At 34.2% G+C, this 21,644-nt stretch overlaps 1 long non-coding RNA gene across 3 annotated transcripts; it reads left to right on the top strand.

Annotated features, from left to right (window-relative positions):
* The first annotated feature begins 12,202 nt into the window (after nt 1–12,202).
* LOC131606567 (uncharacterized) lies at nt 12,203–14,654 on the top strand. Of its 3 annotated transcripts, none has more exons than XR_009284881.1 (6): nt 12,203–12,482; nt 12,593–12,990; nt 13,073–13,390; nt 13,937–14,039; nt 14,161–14,304; nt 14,393–14,654. It is a non-coding gene; the product is annotated as an uncharacterized LOC131606567 (long non-coding RNA). The 3 variants fall into 3 exon arrangements; XR_009284880.1 differs by having other exon boundaries at nt 12,581–12,990; XR_009284882.1 differs by having other exon boundaries at nt 12,581–12,990; nt 13,930–14,039.
* Nucleotides 14,655–21,644: the final 6,990 nt, after the last annotated feature.

Raw genomic sequence — 21,644 nt, 5'->3', positions numbered from 1 at the left:
TCCTCAAAAGAAAAACCGACATACTCCACTTGGAAATGGGTATGCTCACACCGCTCAGTCTGCTGAAGTAGAAGAAGATCGTCTGAGTGTTGCAAAGACAATGGTTGGTAAATCAAGACCTACCACAGGCCAGCTTAAGCCTAAGGTTCCAGATTACCTAGTGCACAATGGGGTTCGCCACTATTGGACAGCTGTTGAAGTTACAACTGTTGTTCGCACTCCTAAGTAGGAACTTTCACCGTTATTTTGTCCTCTCACCATAGCCCAGGGTGAAGAGATGTTTCATAGGGCTTTGCATTTTACTATTTCTTAGGAAAATGTCCCTCTTTGCTTCGCCCAAAGCAATAGAGTTTTGTTTTATAGGGTCTTTGTTTCAAGAAATGACTGTCGATAAATAAAAATGTCATTTTGTTCCGTCGTTAGTTTTTCCTTTTCTTTTTTCGGAAATTGGTAATCCTAAAAAACACCCTAAAAAACATCAAAATATTCCATTAAACTGCATACACCGAGTCTTCCCTCGTTGTCTAAATAAAATCATCACACATATGCAGATTAATCATAAAATACCCCGTTGAAACGTGCGATCGTATGACTTCTCCAAGCTTTGAGTTTCCTGTATTCGAGGCAGAGGAAGAAGAAGACGAAGAAATATCAAAGGAAATTTCACGATTACTTCAACAAAAGGAAGAGGCCATTCAGCCATACAATGAGCCTCTAGAGATCATTAACCTTGGTTCCGATGGAAACAGAAAAGAGGTTAAGATTGAAGCTTCGCTCAGTTCAAAGATCAGAGAGAGTTTGATACAACTACTCAAAGAATTCTCAGATGTCTTCGCTTGGTCTTATCAAGATATGCCAGGGTTGGATACCAGTATAGTGGAGCATCACTTGCCATTAAAAGCATAATGCCCTCCGGTCAAGCAAAAATTGAGAAGAACTCATCCGGAGATGGCCATGAAAATCAAAGAGGAAGTTCAAAAGCAGATCAACGCAGGTTTCCTCGTCACTTCAGAATACCCTCAGTGGTTAGCTAACATTGTTCTTGTTCCTAAGAAAGACGGAAAAGTCCGCATGTGCGTCGACTACAGAGATTTGTACAAAGCTAGCCCTAAGGATGATTTTCCTTTACCACATATTGATATGTTGGTAGACAGTACAGCAAAATCCAAAGTTTTCTCGTTCATGGACGGATTTTCAGGATACAACCAAATCAAAATGGCACCTGAAGACATGGAGAAAACAGCTTTCATCACCCCCTGGGGCACGTTCTGCTATCGTGTTATGCCTTTTGGACTAAAGAACGCAGGGGCAACTTATCAAAGAGCCATGACTACGCTTTTCCACGACATGATGCATAAAGAAGTGGAAGTCTATGTGGACGACATGATTGCCAAATCAGAAAATGAAGAAGATCACATACAAAATCTGACAAAGTTATTTCAACGCTTACGGAAGTTTCAGCTTCGCCTGAACCCCAATAAGTGCACCTTTGGTGTCTACTCAGGAAAACTCCTTGGTTTCATTGTCAGCAAACGAGGAATTGAAGTAGATCCAGACAAAGTCAAGGCAATTCAAGAAATGCCTTCTCCCAGAACCGAGAAACAAGTTAGAGGATTTCTTGGACGTCTGAATTACATCTCGAGATTCATATATCTCATGACTGCAACTTGCGCTCCTATTTTCAAACTTCTACGGAAAAATCAAAGTTGCGTCTGGACAGACGATTGTCAGAAAGCGTTCGACAGCATTAAGGAATATCTGCTCGAACCACCCATTTTGTCTCCTCCAGTGGAAGGAAGACCTTTGATAATGTACCTAACCGTCTTAGAAGATTCCATGGGTTGTGTCCTTGGACAGCAAGACGAGACGAGAAGAAAAGAGCATGCCATTTACTACCTAAGCAAGAAATTCACTGACTGTGAATCCCGCTACTCCATGCTCGAGAAGACGTGTTGTGCTTTGGCATGGGCTGCCAAGCGTCTCCGCCAGTACATGATTCGACATACTACTTGTTTGATCTCTCATATGGATCCAATCAAGTACATATTTGAGAAGCCTGCCTTAACTGGGAGAATTGCCCGTTGGCAGATGTTGTTATCAGAATATGACATTGAGTATCACGCACAGAAAGCCGTGAAAGGAAGCATTCTAGCTGAGCACCTGGCTCACCATCCACTCAATGGTCATGAATCAACCAGTTTCAACTTTCCGGACGAGGACGTCATGTACCTCAAGAGGAAAGATTACGACGAGCCACTACCAGACGAAGGACCTGAGATAGGATCCCAGTGGGGCTTAATCTTTGACGGAGCTGTCAATGCTTATGGACGAGGAATTGGGGCAATCATTGTTACTCCTCGAGGAACCCATATTCCATTTACCGCCAGATTAACTTTCAAGTGCACAAACAATGAGGCCGAATATGAAGCTTGCATCATGGGTCTCGAAGAAGCCGTGGATCTAAGAATCAAACACTTGGATGTATACGGAGATTCTGCTTTGGTCATTAATCAAATCAAAGGAGAATGGGAAACACGCCAACCAGGGCTAATTCCTTACAAAGACTACGCGAGAAGATAGTTACCATTCTTCGACAGGGTAGATTTTCATCACATTCCTCGCGAAGAAAACAACTTGGCTGATGCATTAGCCACACTCTCTTCCATGAGTAGGATAAATCATTGGAATGAAATTCTTCGGATCGATGTTATGCGCCTGGATAGGCCCGCTCATGTTTTCACAGTAGAGGCAATCATCAACGACAAACCATGGTATCACGACATCAAGAACTTTCTTCAAAAGCAAGAGTACCCTCTTGGGGCGTCAAAGAAAGATAGAAAGACTTTGAGAAAGTTAACTTGTAGATTCTTCCTGAATGAAGATGTTCTGTACAAGAGAAACTTCAACATGGTTCTGCTCAGATGCGTTGACAAGAAAGAAGCAGAAACACTCATGAGAGAAATACATGAAGGTTCCTTTGGTACTCACACCAATGGACATACCATGACAAGGAAAATACTGAGAGCAGGATATTATTGGCTGACGATGGAGTCAGATTGCTACCAGTACGCAAAGAGGTGTCACAAATGTCAGATCTACGCCGATAGAATTCATGTGCCACCATCTCTTCTCAACATACTCTCTTCCCCTTGGCCTTTCTCCGTGTGGGGAATCGACATGATTGGAATGATCGAGCCAAAAGCGTCCAACGGACATCGCTTCATCTTGGTAGCTATAGACTATTTCACCAAATGGGTCGAAGTAGCTTCATATGCAAACGTTACAAGACAAGTTTTCGTCAGGTTTATCAAGAATCACATCATATGTCGCTACGGCAGTCCTAGCAAGATGATCACTGACAATGGGTCAAATTTGAATAACAAAATGATGAAGGAACTTTGTGAAGAATTCAAGATTGAACATCACAACTCATCTCCTTACAGACCAAAGATGAATGGAGCTGTAGAAGCAGCTAACAAAAACATCAAGAAAATCGTTCAGAATTTCTAGTCTAGGTGAATCCCCACACTTAGCAAACTCCTAGGGTTTAGTTGAGATATTTTTTCCCCTTTCCTACTCGTAGGACAAATAAGAAAGTTCGTGTGATATCGTAGGAACAACTGAAACAAAATTCATCCCATCACGGGCGCATTCTCCTTCCAAATTTCGCGTGAAGGGTCTAGCGTGCCGTCCTCCCAAGTGAAACGGGGAGGTAAAAAAAAACGACACCACACTTTGGCCTTAGCATGTGAGAGGAAAAGCTATAGAGAATGAAATTTCCTTGAGAATATTCTTTGGTTGGGGAATTTCTGATAAAGTATGGGAAAGATATGATCAGTCAAAGTTAGGTTGACTTTCTCCTCGAAACCCTAATTTAGAAACTTTGTACTCTTGGTGATTTAGGAGCTTTTTTTTTAGGAATCATGATCAACCCTTGATCAAAGGATGAATGATACTTTAATATGAGGATGTTGACAAAAAATCAGGAGTTTTGACTGTACTTTGACCACAATTAACTTTTAGGTCAAATAGTCGACTGTTGATTATTTGGGCCATTGAGCAAGCAATCTTTTGAATCAGGGCTTGAAACTTGATGTGAGGATTCTCTAAGCATATGAGAGACCATGGGATTTATTTGAGGTATCAGAAACTGATTTTACTTTAAGAAGATCAAAACCCTAGTTTGAGGGTTGTTGTTTAGGAGAGAGGCTGCATGCTTCCTTCTTGTATATCTTTGAGCATTTGAAAAGTCAAATGGACTGAAATATGATTAAATATGATGGGCAAATTTTGGGGTATGACACGGTGTAATAAGTCCTATATGGCACTCCGTTAAGTCTTCATGGAAGGCACGCGAAAAGGGTTAGCAATCAACCCCCGCCCAGTCTCATCGAGTCCGTTCAGTAAGCGCACGCTATGCATTGCTTGCTTTTGAACCAGCACAAGATCATGTTATCGAGTATGTCAGGAAAAGGGTTCATGCAATCGGACCCCCGCATTTCCTATAGCTCACGTCGCTCGACGTTGATGCTCGGTGTGCGCACCGCTCCTCTTGTCTATGGCCCAATCATTTTCGCGAGGTCTAATGCTTGGTTGACTCGGGTGATTCGCTCCCCTTGGCTATGGCGGGACCGCTTTTCTACTACTTGGCCAGTGCCAGTAGTTTGTTTGCTTTACGAGCGAAGCTCGTTTTTGTGCCATTGTTATGCATTTGTTTGATCACTACTTTGGTAGTTTGTTTGATTATCGAGCGGAGCTCGATCGTATGCCATATGGTTGTGATGTTTGTTCACTATCTTTTTATCTGCTATGCCTGTTAGTATGATATCTTTGTGATGTTTATTCACTATCTTCTTATCTGCGATGCCTGTTCGTTTGATATCTTTGTGATGCTTGTTCACACACCTGCACATGTATACCTGTTACATGTTGTTTGCGATGCCTGTTCACATTTTTGTTCGTGATACTTGTTCACATTTGACGTGTATACCTGTTACATGTTTTCCAAGCATGTATGACTGTTGCGTGTATGTCCTTTATCTGCTATGCTTGATAGTATGATATCACTTGTGATGCATGTTCACACACTCGCATTCTTGTATACCTGTTACATGTTTTTCTTTCTATCTGCGATGCCTGTTCGAATGATATCTTTGTGATACCTGTTCACATGTTTGATGTACACTCACCATATTTATTTCCTTTATCTGTGATGCCTGTTCACATGTCATGTCTGCTAGGATCTTTGTGATGCTCCTTATTTGCATGCTCCCTTAGGGTGCTCGGTTCCGTTTCTCTAGAAGACGCGAATCAAGATAGAAACAGAAACTTTTGAGCCGAACTACGGCACTCTGATTTCTCCATTGCACGTTGGAGGTACATAGGCACAGGGTACGAACACCCTAGCGAGCGAACTTTTCTTTTTTTGTTGTTATGTTCGACTTTTTCCTTTATCTTGTTTGCTTACTATTTGCATGTTTCCTATTATCTTGTATATCCTTCCATTGCATGTTTCCCTTTGCACATAGTATGATACACACACACCCCCTTAGATTAGAAACTAGCAAAAGTGGATAATGTGGAGTACCACAGGCGTGAGGGGTGCTAGTACCTTCCCCTTGCGCAACCGACTCCCTTACCTGTTTTCTGAGACCATTGCTTATTATTTGGTTTTCTTCGATATTTTCCATTCCTGTGCATATGATAAATATATGTTCGATGGCGACTTCATTGTTTTGTTTCGTTGAGTTTTCCAGTTGCTTCACCTATCTCTCGACAATAGGTAGTCATTGTCAGTTTCCTCAACTTCCTCAGCATCTTCTGCTTCTTCTTCGACTTCATCAGGGATATGCAATTCAGCATCAACATGCTCCACCTCAACAGGAATCTCTAGATGTTCCAGCTCTTCGTCAGATGTTTCAGTACTTCGACCAACATCATCAATTTTCTTAAAAGCCATTTCAGCTTCATTGAAAACTACATCTCGACTAGTGATACACCTCCTGTGACCTGGCTCTAGGCACCATAGCATATAAGCTTTGACTCCTTCAGGATATCCCATGAACATGCATTTCAGAGCTCTAGGTTCGACCTTGTCTTGCCTAATGTGAGCATAGGCTACGCAGCCAAATACTCTCAGTTTATCGAGATCTGGTGGATGTCCCGACCAAACATCTTCAGGTATCTTCATATCTAACGTTGTCGAAGGACATCTGTTTATTAGATATGTTGCTGTTGAAACAGCCTCAGCCCAGAACACCTTCTTTAGTCCAGCACTAGTCAACATGCATCTGACTCTCTCCAAAATAGTTCGATTAAACCTTTCAGCCAAACCATTTTGCTGTGGAGTACCTGCAGTAGTTATGTGCCTTGCAATACCAGAGGCAGCACAAAAACTGTCGAATGCCTTATTGCAAAATTCAAGGCCATTGTCGGTTCTCAACCTCTTGACCTTTCTGCCAGTCTGATTTTCAACCAGAGTCTTCCAACTTTTGAAATTCTCAAAAGTTTCATCCTTAGTCTTCTGGATGAATACCCATAATTTTCTGGAATAATCATCTACTATGGATAGAAAATACCTTGCTCCTGAATGTGATGGACACCTTGCAGGCCCCCAAAGATCAGCATGGATGTAATCAAGAGATCCATGTGTTCTTTGTTTGCCTTTGTTGAACTTCACTCTGCAAGATTTTCCAAGTACACAGGGTTCACAAAACTTCAGCTTTTCGACTTTGTCTCCACAAAGCAGATTTTGTTTCCCTAATTCGACCAGGCCCCTTTCACTGACATGGCCCAATCTCATGTGCCAGATTTTTGTCTTCGACAAAGGTTTCATGGATGCAACATTTGTCGAACCACTTACAACTTCAGACTCAAGGGTATACAATCCTTGTTTCTTCACGCCTCTCAAGACTTCCTTCGAACCCTTCATGACTCTTAGGATACTTTTCTCTCATTGGAAAACATATCCTTTCTTGTCGAATTCACCAAGAGAAAGTAGATTTCTCTTCAAATCGGGAACATATCTGACTTCAGTCAACAACCTTATTGACTCATTATGGAGTTTGAACCTCACAGATCCAACACCTGCAATCTTGCAAGCCTTGTTGTTTCCCAGCAATACTGATCCACCATCTTGATCACATAATTCCTCGAACAAGTCTTTGTTTGGAGTCATGTGCCAAGTGCAACCTGAATCCATAATCCACTCTCTTCTCGAGTCACTGCTTGAAACCACGAGAACATCAGATGATTCAAAATCATCTTGAACAATGGCTGCATTGCCGTTATTCTTACCTCCATGATCTTTCAGGCGTTCAGGGCACACCTTTCTTGTGTGACCCTCCTTCTTACAATGATAGCATCGAATGCCAGATGCTTCGCCACTGAAAGTCTTCGACTGGCTTTTGCCCTTCTTCTTGTCAAACTTACCATCCTTTCGTAAGAGTTTTCCTTTAACGGCCAAACCTTCGCCAACAGTCGAAGGTTTATGCTCCTTTCGTTCGTTCAGGTCCTTTGAATATAGGGCTGATTGAACTTCTTCAAAGGTCAGGGACTCCCTTCCATACAGGAGAGTTTCTTTGAAGTGAGCATGTGATCGAGGCAAAGCGCACAATAGTAACAACGCTTGATCTTCATCATCGATCTTTACATCAATATTTTAAAGATCAAGAATCAGCTTGTTGAACATATCCAACTGCTCAGCCAACACTTTGTCTTCAACCATCTTGAATGAATACAAAGCCTGCTTCATGTAGAGTCGATTTACCAGCGATTTGGTCATATACAAACTTTCAAGTTTCACTCATAACCCTGATGTCGTCGTCTCCTTTGATACCTGTATGAGAACCTTATCACCAAGGCTCAACAAAATTGTGTTGTGTTCCTTCTCGATCATAGTCGTCTTCTCCGCTGCCGTTAATGCAGCATTCATGGCTGCCTCTCCCTTCAACGCTTCCAAACAACCCTGTCGAACCAGTAGGGCTTTCATCTTCAAGCGCCACAGACCGAAATCATTCACTCCAGTGAACTTTTCAATCTCATACTTTGTTGACGGCATCTTCTCCATGCTCACCGCACCAATTTGTTGTGAAAAACGATGTCAAAAACAAAATATAATAGGAATTAAGGAAGGTAAGAAGAACACAAGAATTGGTTATAACTGCTATTCTTTTACTTTCTTTTAAAACAAGATTACAAGTTTACAAGAATAACAAATAACCTCTCTCACCCTAAATTAAGATTTGCAGCTTAGCAATGATGAGAGACTAGTATGTTATTTATAATAAAACCTAACATACTAACTAATGGGCTTTTTCCACAAGGCCCATTACACAAGCCAACTTAATAAACAAGCCAACTAAACAAATTAGGGTTTAAACACTAAAACCTAATTTAACATGCTAACGACCCTAGCATCTTCGACACAAGCATGTGAACAACCTTCGACTTCATGCTTAATCCTGTCGAACCAAGAAGCTACCCTTCGACCATACTAGAGTTCGATCCAATATCTCACAGTTGTCAATAGATTTGTTAGAGTTTTCATTAGAGTTGTCAGAGTTGCTTTCGAGTTGTTTAGAGTAAAATCTAATAAACCATAAATTTAAAATTGAAGGTATTTGACCATTTAGAGTTGTTTTATTATTACATGAGTTAGACCATTCGCCAATTAGGTTCATAAGAGTTACCCTTTTATATAAGAGTTGTCATTAGAGTATTTTTGGAGCATTTTAGAATTGTCAGGATTGTTGTAAAATTGTTTAGAGTTACCCTCGGTTGAATTATAATTATAAATATTTTTATATCTCTTACGAGTAAGGGGTATAGAATAAATTAATAAAAATACTCTATTGGGATAAAAATGTTAGATTGCAACGATACTTGTGTACTACTTGTTGTGTAATGTGATAATGTTTTGGTACAGGAATACTATAAATATGAATTGTATCTGAATAATTCATAAATATGTATTTTTATTATGGCAAAATACCCTTTTTAGTCCTTTAACTTTATCTCGGGGTCCATTTTAGTCCCTTAATTTTTAAAAAGACCAATATAGTCCTTTATATCTCTAAGGGTCTGTTTGGTTCAAATGAGGGGGAGGGGAGGGGAGGGGTTTTAATGGAGGGAAGGGGAGGGGACGGGAGGTGATGGATTTTTTGTAATTATATATATGTTTGGTTTAAACGAGGGGAGGGGAGGGGAGGGGAGGGAAGGAATTTCGTTTAAAAATATGTTTGGTTCACGAGGGGAGGGGAGGGATTTTAATAATAATTTACAATTTTATCCTTGTAATTTTATATAAGTGATATGATATTCAATTGTAAAAATTTTATAAATATTTTCTTGGAAATAATATTTGTATAACTGAGTGATTAAAAAGTCATAACTTATCGCATAATATTAAAAAAAAAAATTGAGTACACTTGATTTGTATTATAACTCTCGACACAAAATAAACTATGCGTTGATAACAACTTTTGAATATATAAAATAAATTATAATAAAAAACAAAAAATTATAGCAATAATAATTTTTATTAAATAAAAAAATAATAATTTGAAGGTGAAAAATAATTATAATAAGTTGATGGAAGTAATAGAGAAAAAATTACAAAAAGAAAAGTAGGAGCATGAAAGAAAATAATATTTTTAAAATAAAAAAAATAAAACTGAGGATATTTTAGTAAATATATTAATTAAATTAATATTAAAACTCAGATCCCCTCCCCTCCCCTCCGAATCCCCCCGATTCGGGGGAACGCAAAAAGTGTCATTTGGAGGGATTTTGCTCCCCTCCCCTCCAATCCCCTCCTAAAAATTGAACCAAACACATTTCATTTTAAATATTCCCTCCCCTCCCCTCCCCTTCCCTCGCTCTACCTCGAACCAAACACACCCTAAGAGAGTCATTTATGTCCTTTCCGTCTGAATTTTACAAACGGCGTCAATTTTTGTATGTGTGGCGTATGACGTGGCATATCTCCATCACCAAGGTTATATAAAATTCTAAAAAAATTCCAAAATATTTCTCCAGCTTGGAATTGAACCAAGCACACTCTCGTCACATACAACACAAATTACCAACAGGCCACTTAACGAACACTGTGTAAATTTACAAGTCATACATATTTATACTTGTATTATTTCTGAACAGGTACATTTGAATACTCGTCACTTTATCCAGCACATCTTAATGCTTTCATGGCTGGTACGCAATTCCTCCAATCCATATCCGTATCCCCAGAAATCATGCAACAAGGTACACACCGGAGACGCAATCCATATCCATGACCTCTTAATGCTTTCATGGTTGGTACGCAATTTTTCAATCCATATCCATGACCTCTTAATATTTTCATGGCTGGTATGCAATTTTTTATGTTATATTTTGCTTCCTCATGCTTCTCACTTCAGGCTCGTTAATTCAATTCAATTCAACTTAATGGATCATTATTTTTCTATAAGAATATTTCTGGTTTAAAATTTTTAACCGACAAGAACAGGAGATAGAATACTTAACTAATTAAAGTTTATTATTCTTGTTAAATTTTAAAAACTAGTATCATAGAAATCATGGGACATGTATAAGACAAGGATTATACATAACTACTTCTACCTTATTTGCCATAGTTAAGAGAGAGTTGATAGCAGCAATCACATCTTTATCATCACTCTCAATAATTAAATGAGGAACATCATTGAATGAGCAATTTGCAATGGACAAAACAAATTAAACATTCTTCCAGCACCTTTTTATTTCATGCACACTGAATAATCACTACTAGATATACTCAATTTACCTGCGGAATTTCCTGCGGAAAATTTTCTGCAGGTTTACCTGCGGATTTTCCTGCGACACTAATAAATATAAAAATTTTCCTGCGGATGTGGAGTTGGCAGAAAATTCCGCAGGAATACCTGCGGATTTTACTGCGGAATAAGTATTTTGAACAAAATAGCTAACTTTATTAAACAATCCGCAGGTAATTTCGCAAGAAATGTTCCTGCGGATTTTGCTGCGGAATTCTATCACTATAAAATTAAACCATAATACAGAAATCCGCAGGTAATTTCGCAGGAAAGTTTCCTGCGGATTTTGCTGCAAATTTGGCATATTCAAATTTTTCTAAAAATAATTGTAATTTTTTTTTTTAATTTTACAATTATATATAAAAAACTTTCCTTATAAATTATTTTTCCTATTTTTGGTTGGAATTAAATAATAGCTAATATATGTGTATATATTTTTTTCTTAATATTTTTATTTTATTGATCAATATAAAAATACTTTTATGTTTAATTTTTTATTTTGAATTAATATTTTTTATAATTATTTAGTGTAAAAATATTTATTAATTATAAGTGAATTAGTGTGTATGTGTAAAGTTGGGGAGAAAAAGTAGGGAGCAACCCTACTCTTTCCCTAATTTATCTTGATTGTTTTGTTAATTTTAAGTTAGATTGATTATAAACTTAGGTGATTTGTGTGAATTTGTTGTCTTATGATTTATTTTTAAATTTATTAATTCATCGGTATGTAGTGAAATTTTACTTTGAGTTTTTAACTTTTACATTGTTTGGGACCTTTATAATTCTCGCTGATTTAAAATTATTTTAAATTTAAATTTAATCTCATTTATTTAATATACATTTTATTTTATAGTGAATTATATTGGTTCTCTTTATTATAAAGTTTTAATTTTAGAAATTAATGTGTTATATGAATTTATATTTGACTATAGTTAAAATATTATTAAATAATTTTAATTTTATAAATTATTTTTACTATTTTATTGAAGCATGGAAAAAAATTTATTAATATATTATTACCAATTAAAGTTAAGAGACTACTTTCTCATATTATTCTATTTAGATTCAGATGTTCATATTAAAATTAATTTTTATAAATAAAGAGTTAGTAAATAAATAACTAAAATATTTTGAAATTTTGTAATTTCTCTTTTAGTTTTTAGGTGTGCTTAAAATTATATAATTGATAATTTGATTTACTAATTTATTTTGAAGAAAAATAAATAGTTATTCATTTGTTTTGTATTTTTATAGTTGTATATAATAAATATAATTTGGTCTATTTCTATAATAGATATAAAATTTTAAAAAATAAAATTAAAAAAAGATAAATAGAAAGAAAGATTAAGATAGATACTTATTAGTGACCTAAAAATGCTTCTTCGGTGAGAGCAAACACAACTTGTTCAGAAGCGCTTCAGCGGAGAAGCACTTTTTCTCACGCGCATCGGCTCAAGCTTTCTCGGTTTCTCTTGTGCGACACACTCTCAAACTCATGCTCTCTCCCTCTCAATTCTTACGCAACAACAACAATTACGACGTAGATTCTGTTGGTCTCAAATTGGTTGGATTTGGATTTCAGAACTGATTTGAATTGTTAACGATTCAGGATTCGATTCACGTTAGGGTTCAGAGTCTGTTTGCGCTCGAAATTTCAACTCAGAGCAGGTTAGTTTTGCTTCGTGATTCTTTGCATTTTTACGGTTTTTACTCCATTACGTGTTATGCTACAACTGATTGTGATTCGATTTCAATATAAATTTCAGTTTGAGTTAAAGTTAGAGCAGGCATACGATATCATAAAGCTGAGAATGGAGGAATGCTTAGCGGTTGAAGCGACGAGGAGAAGAAAATGCAGCTTTCAATCTTGCTCACAAGGTATTCGATAAAATGCTATTAGCATAGAATTATCGTCGTTATTACCGTTTCGTCAAATGCAAAGTCTTGGACGCCCTCCAAATGGGAAAAACGACTTCCTTCCATTGGTTGCTTTTAGAGGACCCTCAGAAAATCTTTATGGATTGAACACATTAGCATCATCACCCCATAGCTTTGTGTCGCGGTGAACTAAAAGTGCCGGCAAGAAAAATTGCACTCCAGCAGGCAATGTTAGGTCTCCAACTTTTACATATTTTTGAACTTCTCGAGGAAGTGCAACTATTGGCGGGTATAACAAGTAAGTGATAACAAGTGAATGCCTTTCTATTGTTTGGTTAGCTGACTTGTTTACCTGATTCAGTTTTTTTATTGTTTTTCAGCCAAGTTGTTGTTTCTGCTGGAGTATTTCGTGTTTCTACCGGCTTTAGTTTTTGGGTTTGTTTTGGTGGGGTGCAGAGCACACTTGTTCATTTATGTACAGAGTGATCTGCCATTTTGGTGTACAGAAAAACAAAACTACTTGCTGATGCAATTTTTTGTAGCAAAGAAATGAAATGAGAATTAGAATTGAAAATTGAGGAAAAATTAGGAGATGGGGAGTTAAGTGACATTGAGAAACTAGCCAAGCAATCCTCTAACAAGTGGCGGCAACTTGACATCTTGAAGCGTTGATTACAAATACCGACTCTTCCTCCATGGTAATTCTCTTCCAAGCATTTGTCTTCTCAAGGAGTGTTAGCAGCATCATCTAACCCTCCTTTTTCAATATACTGTTAGTGCTCTTTGTTAGTGCTCTTTTGATTCCATTTTATACTGTTTATAGCTTCAGTTGTTACTTGGTGACTGGTGTTGCTTTCATTGGCTGTGAAATTGTGTTTTCTATGAATTTAAGTCCAGTTTCCAATTTTCCATTACAGCTGTTTGACGATAATAATATAGAAACCAAAAAAACCAATAAAATTTGCAGGATGTTGAAGTAGGATTGACAACTAACTTTGCAGAAATTGTTTTAGAGAGTACAGTCCCATGGATTGTGATTGGAAAGATAAATTGCATTTACGTTTAAATTATTACCTTACTTATTACAGAAGCAAATCTTCCTGTATAAATTCTCTGTTAAACTCTCATGTTGCTAAAAGTAACATTAGGTTTCATGAATTCATCAATTTTTTTGGTTCTCATCCTTTAATAAAGCTTTTGTTCAATGCAATATTATAATCTGATGCATTCTTCCAAGATTGTAGGTATTAGAGTCTCATCAAGCAAACAAAGTTGACGCGTCTGAAACTGCCAAGGCTGTGATATCTTGCTTCAATAAGTTGGGGGGTCTCTTTCGATATGGATCAGGTGCGTTAGATCACATTGCACGGTTCATTTTGGTACAACATAGTTTCCCATTCTTCTTTCTATATTAAAAGAACCACAGATTCTTACTGGAGTTTCCCTTTCTTTCCATGAATTTTGTTAGATACAATTAATCAGGGACCCTGAGCATCAAGTTGAAATGGTGGGAGTTCCAGAGTAGTATTTATCGGGTCATGCCTTTCATATGTATCATTTGACATCACCTATGGTGGGAGTTCCAGATGCTGTACTATTTCTTGCTAAAAAGGTGCTCAAAATTTAAGACAACTTCCTCTATTTCCACCGTCGGTATATAACAATTAATCTCTTACTATAATTATATTTGTTGTATGCAGATTGAAGCAAAGGATTCCAAGAGAATCTACAATATGATTGATGTTTTGCGAGAGGGTAATATGCGATAAAAAGTTCTATGGAGTATGATGCAAGATGTGGAAATTTGGGATTCTAATAAAGCAATTTTCATCTTGTGTCCAATTTTCGTATCAATTTATTTGAGGAAAGCTTAGTTTGTACTATTGTGGCTTATCTATAACATGATTTGAGTAAGAACAATATAATATAAAGACGTACGGTTACTAATTTCTTTTATTTTAACTAGAAGCCTGATTATATATAATAATGACAAATTCTACAGCCTAGCTTAAAAAATTAAGGGATAGTTCAGTTTTGTTCTAAAAGGATTGAAATTCATTTTTCATAGAAAACTAGGGATGGATTGAAATTTAATACTAAATGTAATGATAGATTATACTTTTCATTTTTAATAATGTGACTATGTAGTAACTTTGTTGCAAATTTTATAGTATTTTGTTCTATGAATTTGAATTTGTCTTATTAAAATTCAAAACATTTTAAATTATAATTTTATTTTATAAATAATTTATAATCTTTATCAATTATTTAAATAAAAAATTATTCAATTTGAGTTAGAAACTACCTGCGGATTTACCTGCGGAATTTTCCTGCGGATTTACCTGCAAATTTTCCTGCGGAATTTCCTGCCGAAAATATTACCCACGAAGGTTTTAGCTGGGGACAAAGAACCGCGGGAAAATCCGCAGGAAATGTGTTTCCTGCGGAAATTTAGCTAAAATCCGCAGGTAATTCCGCAGGAAAATTGAGTATTTCTAGTAGTGAATCATCATCCATGTAATCATTTGTGAAAACACACAAGTATAGTACTCTATAGCTAGTAGCTTAGTATACTGCTACTTCAAATCTCATAATAATGGTAATCAAAATTTGACATAGAAATTAACATTGATCCATAAAATTAACATACTTGATGGTAAAATTATTATTGAAATAGATAATATATAGAGATAGAAAGAGTGTTACGTTGAGTCTTTAGGATCTTGGAGGTGGGAAGAATTGCGTACCAGATAAAGTGATGAGTATTTAAATGGACTATTTAGAGATAATATAAGTATAAATATATTTGATTTGTAAGTTGAAACAAAGTTGGATAAGTGGTCCAGTGGAAATTCCATTTGTAAGTAAGTAGACTGTTTCATGTTCGAATCTTGGCTAAGGAAAATATTTTGTAATTTTTTTAGGATTTTATATGACTTGGTGATAGAGATGCCACGTTATATGTCAAGTACGCCACATCGCCGTTTGTAAAAATTAGACAGCCGTTTGTAAAAATTAGCCAGAAAGGACATAAATGACTCTCTTAGAAGATATAAGGGACTACATTGGTCTTTCTAAAAATTAAGGGACTAAAATGAACCCCGAGGTAAAGTTAAGGGACTAAAAAGGCTATTTTGCCTTTTATTATTTTGCAATCAATCTCAAAGAATGATGCGTATAGGTTAGGATTAAGGTAAAATCTGTTTAAACAGTGCTTTTATAGTAAAATTGATATTTTATCCCTCAGTTGTTAAGAAAATTGACAAGATAGATCATTTAGTTTACAAATAAAAAATATAATAAAAAGAAAGATTCATGAATTGTTTTTCCCCTCGGTTATGATAAAATATGAGGTAAGACGTGGTTTTATTTCTAAAACATGGCGCACATTGGAATCATAATACTGGAATAGTAATGATCATCCATATTCAAAATGTAATGTATCTTTTGGATTTTCAAGGCGGTGTTTGAGCTTCCTATTCTCCACTATTCAAACATTATTCCTATTTTCAACGTCTCATTTCTAACTCTTTGTGTCATCAAACTTCATTTTAGAGTCTTTTATTTTACTCAAACATTGATGAAAATATTTTGTATGTTATTCATGGAAATTTTGTTGATTTCGATGACTTGAAAGATAAAGGTTTTGTTCTAAGGAAAGCTATTTCTAAACAAAAGTTGAATGGTTACTTTGACATTCTTCATGGATCCGTCTACACTTATCTATTTAAAGAGTTCTCGTTAAATGCCTCCGTTGTGCCATCTGGTCATGATGCTAAGTCAGTGAAGAGAAAGGTAGTTATGTTGAACATTATAAATCCAACAATGTCTACTCAACCCATCTTTTCCTAATTTATGCTAACAACGATAAGCTCAACAATTCTACTACTCTACTTCAAATTGCAAAAGTTTGGTATCAACTTCTAGCATCAAATCTTCGTCCAAGAGAGAAACAACTGTAAACACTTACTTGACATGACAAACATCTTTTGTACTTTCTTACCTACAACGTAAGAGTAAATCTTTCTTTTACCATTTTTAACTTCTTAAAGGAAATGATAAGCATCTCTCAGGAGGAAATAACTTTCCTCATACCATATGGAAGAGTTCATTTTGAACTTTTCTCCCAATTAGAGATAGTTAATAGGAATACTATTGAAGTTGAGTGGAGTCAGAAGTTTAAATATGTGGAATGGTTCTCTGTTGTCCTATTTTTTTAAATCCGTAATTGATTATCAATGAAATATTTCCTTTCCTATTATTGCATATTCTTTTTTATTGATAACAAATATTTTGAGAATTAATAATTAACAAAGAAAAAAAGGAAAAAATAACTAAAAAAAAGTTAAGCTAGAAAGACGCCAAGTGAGAAATTATTGAAACAAACTTTAAATACTGTGATAGGGAATCGAAGTGATATCCCTTATAGCTATATTCCCTCGGTTTACACAAAAAAAATTAGGGGGATAGATTTATTATTTTTTTATGGATTAAATATGACGCTCACTTATAGATATGTTACGTCTGTTTTCTTAAAACTGAGGAAAAGGTTGTTTAATTTTTTTTTGATCAAGCATGACGCTCTCATGACCTATACTCCCGATTTTTAGCATGTTCGGGGTGAAATATTCGTCATAAAAAATGTTATTTATTGCAGTACTCCTAATTTAGAGGGACAATTTCCTATTTTACTAAGAGACCAAAATAGCTTTCTTTTATAAATCATCTTTTTCCACGTAAGATGGATAGATGGCTAAGTGATAGGCATGGATTGGGATCAGACGACTCAAGTTACAGTCGAGAAATTCAAGGTCGAGTCAGCCCGATACTTCAATTGACCTTTCTCAACTTCTTTAGGCTGTGGGCTTCACTTCTCTCAAGCTCAATGAAATTATCCTAGAGTATATAGAGTATATGTGAGTCAAAATTTTTAAGCATCATAATAAAATTATTTTGTATATTCTATCTTCAAGATAATGATAAATTATTCATATAATTAGTTATCATAATATTTAACTCTGTTCAAAGATAAAGATTTGACTGAAAGAATCTCATAGTCAATATTTTTATTTTGTATAAAGTTAAAAAAATGAAATTCACAGTAAATATATTCATGTTCTAGAAAGTCAAAATAAGAAATTTTTAGTCAATGTCACATCAATGCCCAAACAATGTTCTCATTTTATAACATAATGTTTTCATATATAAATGTAGTGATTCCGTTTTTTCAACAACAAAAAACAAGAGCAGTGTTTAGTACTTTTACAATGTTAATGAACAAAACCCAGCTTTATTTTGTCACATTTTTCTTGTTGTCAGTGATCTTCAGTTCTATTATTGCCTCATCCATTACATCAAGAGGTATCAACTCTTTGATATTATACTTCTCTATTTCTTCTTAACTAATAATGCCATTTTAAATTAAACATTATTTTTAATTAAAGATTAAAGTCAGTGTTTTAAAACTGGAGCGGACAGTATTGAATCACTGGTTTATTGGTCGAACCACTGAGTTACTGGTCGAACCGCATGATTAAACTGGGTTAAACCGGATAACTCGGTTGAATAGACCGGTAGTTATAACAAAATTATATAGGTACAAAATCTGTCGAACCGGACGATTCAGTTTCTACAAAATATAACTAGCACTTAAATTTTTGAAAATATCATATTATAAATAAACTCATAAGTTCATAATTTAAATTCGAATTTTACACATAGGTATCATACACAATAAAATAGTACATAATTATAAAATATAATTGAAAATAAAAATTTAATCGCAACATAATCTAATTGAATAATTTATAACAAAATAATTTCTTTGTCTACTAAATTTAATATAAAAAAAAATTGTTTCAATGTTGGGATCTCCTTCTTCAATATCAAAATCATCGGTAACAAAATCAACCGCATCTGCAACAATTTTTTTTTTATTTTAATTTTTTATTGAAATGGTCAAAACGACATTGTTTTAATTTTTTTAAATAAAAAAAGTACATTTAAACCGCCGGTTCACAAAAATCGCCGGTTTTAGCGGTTTACACCGGTTTTGACTGTTCACACTGGTTCAATGACATTCTCGATCCAACTATTGAACCAGATCGGTTACCAGGCCGGTTCTAAGTTTGACCGCCCAGTCCGGTCCGGTTTTTAAAATATAAATATATTTTATATTGTTTCAATTATAATCATTAATTTTTTTCTTTAATATTCAGTTTTAAATTAAATTGTCCGAAAAATAACATTTATAAATGGTTGTTATGCATTAAAAAAACATTAAAAAATTCATTTTATATTGATTTCTGGTTTTACTAACAAATTATATGTTTATTTATTAAATATTATATTTATATTACATCTTCATTTTATTAACACCTAATATTTATTATTGTAGAAGTTAGACGTTCCATGACTTCCAAAAATGAGATAGATATTCAGGTATAGCATCATCCTCCTTACTACTATATCACAATTTATATGTTTTTTTAATTTTTATAACCTATATTATTATTTGATATTGTTTCAAGTTAAAACCAATGTTTTAAAAATCGAATTAGAGAATGAATTGTTAAAATATATGGGTCAATGTTCAATTGATTTAACTGTGGTTAAACCATATATTTTATTTAACTAAAAAGATAAAGTAAATAAATTATTAAATGTCTTAATAAATTAATTTATATTATAATTTATAAAATAAAATTCTCAAATAAATATATTACTAATAAACAAGCTTAAAAAAAAAAAGAATGAAATGTAAGGCGCGATAACAAATAAAAAATTAGTTCAGGATCAATATTTATATATTGTCCTAATTCCTTCACTCAAAGGCACAAGTTCTTTATCAGTATAATTTTTTTCATCTCTTCCAAAACCAAACATCACTTATCTCATGTCCACAAACACTACATTATTTCTTCTTTTTCTGTTTACATTTGTATTATCTTCGCGTCTTTCAATTTTAGTCATTATTTTCCATCCATTCAATTTTAAATGTTTGTTATAATTAATTATTTTTAGAATTAATAAAAAAACAAGAGAAGTAAAAGATTAATTTTTTTTTTGATTTTTTGAACCGATTGATTCATTAAAACCGATCTCGATTTTAAGGTTATATTAGTTTTTTGCGATTGAAAAGATTTTATTCCAATTTTATAGACATAACGACTTGTTGGTTCAAACCGAACCGGACTAGATAACGGTTCGAGGTTGAACAGGTTCAACCAGCCGATTCAATCCAGTTTTTAAAAAATTGGTTAAAACATAAATAATTATTATTAAATTATAGTAAATTCCTAATATTTGTAAATAAAAACTTTTGTAGTACATTTGATAAAAATGATGATTGTAGTTGTATTAACTTATTAATAATTTATAGTTAACTGTTATGTTTTTTTAGCATATTGAGAAAATTGAAGAGAAGCTTGTGCCGCAAATCAAATCCGACGAGTTCAAGGATTTGTTGTCAAGAAAGGTTTTTAGTAAAATTGGGTCACATCCTCCAAGTTGCAAAGACAGTTGTGGCAATTGTAGTCCTTGCAATCCTATCCTTGTGTCAGTGCCACCAAATGCGGAAATATGGAAATGCAAATGTGGCGATAAGTTATATGATCCACCCAAAAAATAATTATCATTATGCTTTTTTTATCTTTTCATTAAAATAAAAAATAGAGACTCCTCCTAATTAATTAAGAGTTATTTTCAATGATACCTTTGGGATTTGTATGTCTTTGAATGTTTGAATATAAATACTCTTTATGGGATTTCTTTGTCTTTGAATGTTTGAATATAAATAATCTTATGTGCATTAAATTTACTAAACATGTTTGAATAAAAATATTTGTAGGTGCATAAATTTACTAAAAAACGAGTAACAGGACAATACCACTATTTTGTACTCCCTCTGTACCAAATTATAAGAGAAATTTACTTTTTAGATTCATTGAATAATTAATGTATATGATCTGTATATAGACCAGATACATTAATTATTCAATGAATCAAAAAAAAGAATTTCTCTTATAATTTGGGATAGAGGGAGTATCATATTTGCTGCAGAAATTAATCATGGAATTGAAAAAGACAGATGGCAAGATTTAAAAAAAAAACATGAATTTTTGTCCCTCATTAAACTATACGACAAATTTTTGTCTCAAACAAAAATTATTAAAAAAAAATCAAAATATTATTTTTTTTTTAAACGTGGTCTTTCTCTCTCTTAATATTTCCCAACCCGAAAAATTAATCTTTGCAGTTACACGTAAAGGATACGTGACTCGAGGGATTGTGGTCATCTCTATCCCACGATTAGAAAAATCTTGCTTGATCCATGATAAGGAATAGTGATAGCCCCACTAGCTTTGTTTTTTGGGTCTGATTAGGTATCCTCGCCATGTTAAAGAAAAAATAGCTAAAGAAAGAAGATGAGTGTTTACGGGAGAAAGAAATATAATATTCATTGAACAAGGATTTTATAAAGAGATCGCCTCCACACTAAAGAAAATTTGCTTGCAGTTATCGAATTAGAGATTTAAAAATTTCAATCACTATAACCACTGAATTTTGACATCATGTTCATAAAAATTGAACGTCACTAAATCGGTCATGTAATAAAATTAACCACCGAATTAACAATCATAACTATGACTGTAATATCCAATCTCAAAAGAGATTTATATATAAAATTAATTTTTAAAAAAATATTAACGGCTGAAATTTTGGTCACTAACATTTTTTGTTTCTCCCTTATTAAATCTTACTATTTCCTCACAATTTTCTCCTTTATTTTTTTAGTATTTTAATTCCTTCAATATTTTTTTAAGTCAAAATTTCAAATGTCTTGTTTCAGCAAATAAAACACTTATATAAAAATATTGGCGCATAGAAAAAGACTAATTTATAAAATGTTATTTTATAAATTTATAAATATTATATATGAATACTAAAAAA

Source organism: Vicia villosa, linkage group LG5 (genome assembly GCF_029867415.1).
Source record: "Vicia villosa cultivar HV-30 ecotype Madison, WI linkage group LG5, Vvil1.0, whole genome shotgun sequence".
Lineage (NCBI taxonomy): Eukaryota > Viridiplantae > Streptophyta > Magnoliopsida > Fabales > Fabaceae > Vicia > Vicia villosa.
The sequence above is the reverse complement of the archived record's forward strand: the minus strand, read 5'-3'. Positions and strand labels throughout refer to the sequence as shown.